The sequence below is a fragment of the Triticum dicoccoides genome, chromosome 6B (genome assembly GCF_002162155.2).
Source record: "Triticum dicoccoides isolate Atlit2015 ecotype Zavitan chromosome 6B, WEW_v2.0, whole genome shotgun sequence".
NCBI classification, from domain to species: domain Eukaryota; kingdom Viridiplantae; phylum Streptophyta; class Magnoliopsida; order Poales; family Poaceae; genus Triticum; species Triticum dicoccoides.
In genome coordinates, this window is record NC_041391.1 from 71736752 (window position 1) to 71746500 (window position 9749).

Sequence of the window (9749 nt, forward strand, 5' to 3'; positions counted from 1 at the left end):
AAAGAGAGAAGAAGCCATTTAGCTAATAACAATGGACCCGTAGGTCTGTGGTAAACTACTCACAACTCATCGGAGAGGCAAGGATGTTGATGTAGAAGCCCTCCATGGTCGATTCCCCGTTGATCGGCTGTGGAATTCCTTCTAGCTCGGACTTCCTTAGGAAGATCCAACCGTTGATCGGCTGCGGAATTCCTATATCTACCACCCCTCAAAATTTCAGCTCGATCCGACCGTCCGAACTCCGGGAACCTTCCGATTAGTGAATCACTTTTCGGATCTATTTTCTGCGCGAAAACGAATCCGACCCGAGTTCGTCTTTTTTATGAATGGGATTTCGGACATCCCTTTTGAAGGAAGTTTTGTATGGGGTATTGTGTTTTGTTCCCGAACACATCCCACTAACTGTAAGATCTTTTTAACATGATCTTCAACATCATGCTGGTTTCAAACTAGTCCGGCAATATTACTCCATGGCTGTCGACCTGCGCTAGACACGTCGTCAGTTTGTTGAGCCGAGCTCAACTTCTTCGGATCATCATCTCGGCAAGCCGAACAAGAGTCCGGCATCGCGAAGGATAAATCATCACCAACATCGCCGCCCCACGAATTGCACGAAGCGGGCATACCGGCGTCGCTGCACTGTCGCTTCATCAAGCCGGCATCGACCACGTCACGACCTGCATCGGTAGGGCCGCACTATTGCTTCTTCAAGCTGGTGTCCATCACGCCGACCTACTTCGACATCTCGGCTGGACCGTGGGCTTCGCCATCTCTTCATCAACCTACTCCGGACACTTCGGCGTCACTAGCCGACCAGGCATGGGTGCGCGGATCGAGTCCCAATTTTGGGAATCACCTTCCTTCGGATTGCTACAACAAATAAACCAGGTGCTATTAATCCTAGTATTTCTTTTTGCTTGTTTGGGTTAAATTTTTCCCAAGGAATTATTACTCTGGTTAGTCCAGCATATGTACACAGGTCTATCAAATGGTGGCCGCATTATCGACGATTGCATGATGGTTCGGTCAGTTTCTGTACACAGTCGGGCGAACGCCGCATCCGGAACTCGGACCGACCTGTGAATCCAGGTTTTGCCACGCCTTTATTGCATTACGCCGACGACCTGCATCGACATCGACTTTAGTCGCCATATTTCTTTTATTACTCACTTTGCATAAATTATTTATTATGCAACATTTTTTTAATTCCTATTATTACTATTATCCCCGGTCTGCACTATTTTTTGTGCACAGGAAAATGATCCAGCCGGACTATATCCTTTGACGTCACCTCGGCTAGACGGGGGGCTTCGTCAACACTTCATTACCCCATGCCGGGGACTTCGGCATCACTCTGCCGTCCTGCATTGACCGTGTTATGTCACCACTTCGGAGTGTCGAGCTCCTTGCTCCGCCATCTCGGGACCGGCTTGGGGGATGGAACCTTGTCCCGCATCAAGCTCGGACCACGTCGTCAATACCGAACACATTAACCAGCTAAGTTGCCTTCATGCTCAAAGTTTTAAATTTTTGACTTGTGTTCGGCTCGACCAAGCATTATACTTTTTTGGAAAAAAGTTTCTTGTAAAGATTTTTCCTTGTCCAAACTCTGTTCGCACACACTTGACACGCTACCCACACTCATTATACCTGAGGGCTTCTTTAACAGAAGCTTATTAATACGGGCTTTATGCCCAACACATGTGTCACACTTCTGCATGTACCTTTTATTCATCATTATATGCATCGATATGACTTAAGTTTTGGCCAAGCTGGGTTGCCTGGCTCCTGTGCTTACCCCTATGTTCCCGATTGTTCGGCTAGGTGGTAAAGGGAGCACCTCTGCGATTGTTACTGCCGGGTCAGCCGGATGTGTACCTCAGACTGGGTGAAGCCGAAAGCTAGCGTTCTTAAGGGAATACTCGGTCGGTGAACTAAAAGATGATTTCTAACCTATTTATTTACCTGCCCCCAGATGTTTTTCTGCTCTTTTCGCAATCCGGACATGCACTTTAGGGCATGCTTCCCAGGGAAAGGAACCCCTAACGGAACTATTCTCCCTGGAAGATGTTTCTTACTAACCATGTAATATAACATAACTAGTTGGGCACTTGTCTGATAAAGCACTAATGACCCCTACGCCTGGTCTCCACGCATGCCCCGGTTTTTATAACCGCGAGGGTATTCGGACACACTACGGACTATTGGGTCCAGAGGTTGAAGCGAAAAGGTCCGCTACGACAAACGATCTACAATCCGGCTAGAAGGCATTCTACATGTCACCTTACATTTTATAGTCAACTTTTACCCAAGTCGCTTGGGGGCTCTTATGTTTATTTGAGCCGTTTCATACTAAGTGTTTTTCTTCTTAGTCGTTGCAAAGTTAAAGCACGACAGAAGCACTTTTTTCTAAAGTCCAATTTTCGGATTGGCACCGAACACTTGATCTTGTTCGGACGTCATGTTTTTACTGACGGTTTTTGGTTTCCAAGCTTTTGGCACTTTTAACTATTTGTGTGTTTTCAGCACAAGTCTCCCAGTGCAACGCCGGACACCTTTAGAGATTCGGCAAAAACATTCTCGGATATTGCTATATATGCATCAGTTTCGAATTGTGTCTTCGGTCAATAGTTGGGTTGCCCGGCTCCCGCGCTTGCCTCCTACATTCCGCTTTGTTCGGCTAGGTGTGCAAAGGGAGAACCACTGCGATTGTGCTTGCAGCTCGCATGGTCAAGCACCTCAGTGGAGAAAGCCGAAAACTGACTGTCACAATAGGTGTAAACTGGTCAGCGATCCGATGACTATATTAAATGACGGGCCATTCATAAAATTGGCCGAAGTGTTTCCGGCTTGACCGCGACTGTCGCCGAACACTACCGGGGGCTATTAACTGGCCTCCCAAACTAAATCCTCGATCTTTTGCTCTTACATTGGAGCTGAGGTTTCATGATCATGCTTAGCATGACAACCCAAAGAAAGGAACCGATAGCGGGACTATTTTCTTTGGAAGACATTTCTTCTGTTAAACAGTAATATAACATATCTCTCTGCGTACCTTTGATTATAAAACCGTATGGCCAGATTGCCTTGTTTGTCGTAAATCTTTGCCCTCATAAAGACTTTATAAAGTAGGACAAACACTCCTCGGCTATTGGCCGAGGAGGTGGATGCCGATGGTCGGTCAACAAAGTTTTGTACAATGCGGATCCGAGCATTAATGACGTAAAGTACTTGGATACATAGAGTCATTACACATAATTTGTGATTTTACTATGGATATCGATCCTTAATTCGGCCTCCCATGGCCGCATTAAGGCTCGGGGGCTACTGGGCTTCGGGCTTATTATTTACAAATATTAAAGCGGCACATCGATCCCCTGATCTGGTGTTGCCACCCGACCAGTGTCTCGGGGGCTACTGCATTGCTTGTTCTATGCAGAAAATTTTAAGTGCAATACAGTTTTCGAGGAGATTTTGATCCTCAGGTTGGTCGGCCGCACCCAACCTAAGTCTCGAGGTCTGAGCACGCCGCTTTTTGCGTCCCGAAGTATTCTGCCGAGCTAGGACTTGATCCTCAGGCCGATTTTGCAAATCAACCTGAGTCTCAGCGGTTACTGGGATCAGCGGTCTTATGTCATCCTTCAGGTGCATCTCTGGTTTTAGACCGATACACACCTTGAGGGCTACTGGCTATATATCTCTTCAGAGAATAAATTGCATCAATAAAACATTGACCAAAAATCAGCCCACGTTCGGGGTGGTGTGCCACCTCGGAAGCAATTCGGCATATAGTTCGGATGCAAGTGGCTGGCTCCTTAGAGGGCATTTCCGGCATTAAGCTCGGCTAAACTCCTTCAAACTTCTTTGAACCAAGGTGATTTACGACACCTCGGATAAATTCCGACGTTAGAGCTGGGAAGCAGTCCGGCGTTGGAGCTCGGATACATAGTCCGGCGTTGGAGCTCGGATACATAGTCCGGCGTTGGAGCTCGGACACATAGTCCGGCGTTGCATCTCGGATACAGTCCAGCGTTGGAGCTCGGATACATTCCGGTGTTAGAGCTGGGAAGTGGTCCGGCATTGGTGCTCGGCTGCAAAAGATACCTCAAATGCAGTCCGGCGTTGGAGCTCGGACGCAAGAGGACGCTGCCGCCCGGGAATAACTTCAAACCCGAGGTGTGGCATAAAAATAACAAGGCATTGATAAAGGCCGGAAACTTAAAGGGGCTCCTCGGATACCCGACGTATAAAATCGCCGAATGCATTTCGGCGATCCTCAAGATCAAAGATGAGAAGATTTGTTGAACCAGTTTTCAAGACCGACAACTGAAGATGAAGAACAGTTCGGAAGAATCGAGGAGCGTCCCTAACTTGAAGACCAGTTCAGGGGGCTACTGACGGTGTCCTGGACTAGGGGGTACTCACCACGTCATCTCCCAATCGGTTAGATTGGGCCGAGGACCCCCAGGGCCGCATACTCATGGGCCAGTCCGGACAGGTGCCGCATACAAGGAAGATTCCACAAGACTTGGTGATCAAGACAAGGACTCCTCCCCCGCCGACGTATTCGGCTAGGACTCTTGTTATCCTAGGACTCTGGTGCATTATATAAACCAGGGCCAGGCTAGTCAATAAAAAGACAATATACAACAATCATACCATAGGCTAGCTTCTAGGGTTTAGCCTCCTTGATCTCGTGGTAGATCTACTCTTGTAATACCCACATCATCAATATCAATCAAGAAGGACGTAGGGTTTTACCTCCATCAAGAGGGCCCGAACCTGGGTAAAACATCGTGTCCCCTGTCTCCTGTTACCATCCGCCTAGACGCACAGTTCGAGACCCCCTACCCGAGATCCGCCGGGTTTGACACCGACAGCAAGAAAGATCAATCTAGTAGGCCAAACCAAACTGATAATTCGAAGAGACTTGCAAAGATAACTCAATCATACATAAAAGAATTCAGAGAAGATTCAATTATTATCCATAGATAAATCTGATCATAAACCCACAATTCATCGGATCTTGACAAACACACCATAATAAGAGATTACATCGAATAGATCTCCACAAGAGAGGGGGAGAACATTGTATTGAGATCCAAAAAGAGAGAAGAAGCCATCTAGTTAATAACTATGGACCCATAGGTCTGTGGTAAACTACTCACAACTCATCGAAGAGGCAAGGATGTTGATGTAGAAGCCCTCCGTGGTCGATTCCCCCTCCAGCAGAGTGTCGGCGAAGGCTCCAAGATGAGATCTCGCAGATACAGAAGGTTACGATGGTGGAAATTGTGTTTCGTGGTGCTCCTGGATGTCTATCTCATGGGGTCCTTGGCAGCTTCTTGGCTTGCACTCCAAGCTCTCCGGATCACGTTCGTTCCAAAAATCAAGCTCCCGAAGGTTTCATTCCGTTTGGACTCCGTTTGATATTCCTTTTCTTCGAAATACTAAAATAGGCAAAAAACTGCAATATGGGCTGGGCCTCCGGTTAGTAGGTTAGTCCCAAAAATGATATAAGTGTGTAAAATAAAGCCCATAAACATCCAAAATGGGTAATATAATAGCATGGAACAATCAAAAATTATAGATACGTTGGAGACGTATCACTAGTCAAGTAGAGGCATACTAGTGACACTATGTTTGTCTATGTATTCACACATGTATTATGTTTCCGGTTAATACAATTCTAGCATGAATAATAAACATTTATCATGATATAAGGAAATAAATAACAACTTTATTCTTGCCTCTAGGGCATATTTCCTTCAGTCTCCCACTTGCACTAGAGTCAATAATCTAGATTACACAGTAATGATTCTAACACCCATGGAGCCTTGGTGTTGATCATGTTTTGCTCATGGAAGAGATTTGTCAATGGGTCTGCAACATTCAGATCCGTATATATTTTGCAAATCTCTATGTCTCCCACCTGGACTTGGTCCCAGATGGAATTGAAGCGTCTCTTGATGTGCTTGGTTCTCTTGTGAAATCTGGATTCCTTTGCCAAGGCAATTGCACTAGTATTGTCACAAAAGATTTTCATTTGACCCGATGCACTAGGTTTGACAACTAGATCGGATATGAACTCCTTCATCCAGACTCCTTCATTTGCTGCTTCCGAAGCAGCTATGTACTCCGCTTCACATGTAGATCCCGGCACGACGCTTTGTTTAGAACTGCACCAACTGACAGCTCCACCGTTCAATATAAACACGTATCCAGTTTGCAATTTAGAATCGTCCGGATCAGTGTCAAAGCTTGCATCGACGTAACCATTTACGACTAGCTCTTTGTCACCCCCATAAACGAGAAACATATCCTTTGTCCTTTTCAAGTATTTCAGGATATTCTTGACCGCTGTCCAGTGATCCACTCCTGGATTACTTTGGTACCTCCCTGCTAAACTTATTGCTAAGCATACATCAGGTCTGGTACACAACATTGCATACATGATAGAGCCTATAGCTGAAGCATAGGGAACATCTTTCATTTTCTGTCTATCTTCTGCTGTGGTCGGGCATTGAGTCTGACTCAACTTCACACCTTGTAATACAGGCAAGAACCCTTTCTTTGCTTGATCCATTTTGAACTTTTTCAAAACTTTATCAAGGTATGTGCTTTGTGAAAGTCCAATTAAGCGTCTTGATCTATCTCTATAGATCTTGATGCCTAATATATAAGCAGCTTCACCGAGGTCTTGCATTCAAAATCTTTTATTCAAGTATCCTTTTATGCTATCCAGAAATTCTATATCATTTACAATTAACAATATGTCATCTACTTATAGTATCAGAAATGCTACAGAGCTCCCACTCACTTTCTTGTAAATACAGGCTTCTCCAAAAGTCTGTATAAAACCATATGCTTTGATCACACTACCAAAGCTTTTATTCCACCTCCGAGAGGCTTGCACTAGTCCATAAATGGATCGCTGGAGCTTGCACACGTTGTTAGCACCTTTTGGATCGACAAAACCTTTTGGTTGCATCATATACAACTCTTCTTCTAGAAATCCATTCAGGAATGCAGTTTTGACATTCATTTGCCATATTTCATAATCATAAAATGCGGCAATTGCTAACATGATTCGGATAGACTTAAGCATCGCTACGGGTGAGAAAGTCTCATCGTATTCAGCCCCTTGAACTTGTCGAAAACCTTTCACAACAAGTCGAGCTTTGTAGACAGTAACATTACCATCAGCGCCAGTCCTCTTCTTGAAGATACATTTATTCTCGATGGTTTGCCAATCATCGGGCAAGTCAACCAAGGTCCATACTTTGTTCTCATACATGGATCCCATCTCAGATTTCATGGCCTCAAGCCATTTTGCGCAATCTGGGCTCATCATCGCTTCCTCATAGTCCGTAGGTTTGCCATGGTCAAACAACATGACCTCCAGAATAGGATTACTGTACCACTCTGGTGCGGATCTTACTCTGGTTGACCTACGAGGTTCGGTAGTAACTTGATCTGAAGTTTCATGATCAATATCATTAGCTTCCTCACTAATTGGTGTAGTCGTCACAGGAACCAATTTATGTGATGAACTACTTTCCAATAAGGGAGCAGGTCCAGTTACCTCATCAAGTTCTACTTTCCTCCCACTCACTTCTTTCGAGAGAAACTCCCTCTCTAGAAAGTATCCAAATTTAGCAACAAAAGTCTTGCATTTAGATCTGTGATAGAAGGTGTACCCAATAGTCTCCTTTGGGTATCCTATGAAGACACATTTCTCCAATTTGGGTTCGAGCTTATCAGGTTGAAGTTTTTTCACATAAGCTTTGCTGCCCCAAACTTTAAGAAACGACAACTTTGGTTTCTTGCCAAACCACAGTTCATAAGGCATCGTCTCAACGGATTTTGATGGTGCCCTATTTAACGTGAATGCGGTCGTCTCTAAAGCATAACCCTAAAACGATAGCAGTAAATCAGTAAGAGACATCATAGATCGCACCATATCTAGTAAAGTACGATTATGATGTTCGGACACACCATTACATTGTGGTGTTCCGGGTGGCGTGAGTTGCTAAACTATTCCGCATTGTTTCAAATGTAAACCAAACTCATAACTCAAATATTCTCATCCATGATCAGATCGTAGAAACTTTATTTTCTTGTTACGATGATTTTCCACTTCACTCTGAAATTCTTTGAACTTTTCAAATGTTTTAGACTTATGTTTCATTAAGTAGATATACCCATATCTGCTCAAATCATCTGTGAAGGTGAGAAAATTATGATACTCGCCATGAGCTTCAATATTCATTGGACCACATACATCAGTATGTATGATTTCCAACAAATCTGGTGCTCGCTCCATAGTTCCGGAGAACGGTGTTTTAGTCATCTTGCCCATGAGGCACGGTTCGCAAGTACCAAGTGATTCATAATCAAGTGATTCCAAAAGTCCATCAGTATGGAGTTTCTTCATTCGCTTTACACCAATATGACCCAAACGGCAGTGCCACAAATAAGTTGCACTATCATTATCAACTCTGCATCTTTTGGCTTCAACATTATGAATATGTGTATCACTACTATCGAGATTTAATAAAAATAGACCATGCTTCAAGGGTGCATGACCATAAAAGATATTACTCATATAAATAGAACAATCATTATTCTCTGATTTAAATGAATAACCGTCTCGCATCAAACAAGATCTAGATATAATGTTCATTCTTAACGCTGGCACCAAATAACAATTATTCAGGTCTAAAACTAATCCCAAAGGTAGATGTAGAGGTAGCGTGCCGACTGCGATCACATCAACTTTCAAACCATTTCCCATACGCATCGTCACCTCACCCTTAGCCTATTTTCGCTTAATCCGTAGTCCCTGTTTCAAGTTGCAAATATTAGCAACAGAACCAGTATCAAATACCCAGGTGCTACTGCGAGCATTAGTAAGGTACACATCAATAACATGTATATCACATATACCTTTGTTCACCTTGCCATCCTTCTTATCCACCAAATACTTGGGGCAGTTCCGCTTCCAGTGACCAGTCCCTTTGAAGTAGAAGCACTCAGTCTCAGGCTTAGGTCCAGACTTGGGTTTCTTCTCTTGAGCAGCAACTTGCTTGCCATTCTTCTTTAAGTTCCCCTTCTTCTTCCCTTTACCCTCTTTCTTGAAACTGGTGGTCTTGTTGACCATCAACACTTGATGCTCCTTCTTCATTTCTACCTCCGTAGCTTTTAGCATCGCGAAGAGCTTGGGAATAGTTTTGTTCATCCCTTGCATATTATAGTTCATCACGAAGCTCTTGTAGCTTGGTGGCAGTGATTGAAGAATTCTGTCAATGACACTATCATCAGGAAGATTAACTCCCAGTTGAATCAAATGATTATTATACCCCAGACATTTTGAGTATATGTTCACTGACAGAACTATTCTCCTCCATCTTGCAGCTATAGAACTTATTGAAGACTTCACATCTCTCAATCCGGGCATTTTATTGAAATATTAACTTCAACTCCTGGAACATCTCATATGCTCCATGATGTTCAAAACGTCGTTGAAGTCCCGGTTCTAAGCCGTAAAGCATGGCACACTGAACTATCGAGTAGTCATCAGCTTTGCTCTGCCAGACATTCTTAACGTTGTCAGTTGCATCTGCAGCAGGCCTGGCACCCAGCGGTGCTTCCAGGACGTAATTCTTCTGTGTAGCAATGAGGATAATCCTCAAGTTACGGACCCAGTCCATGTAATTGCTACCATCATCTTTCAACTTAGCTTTCTC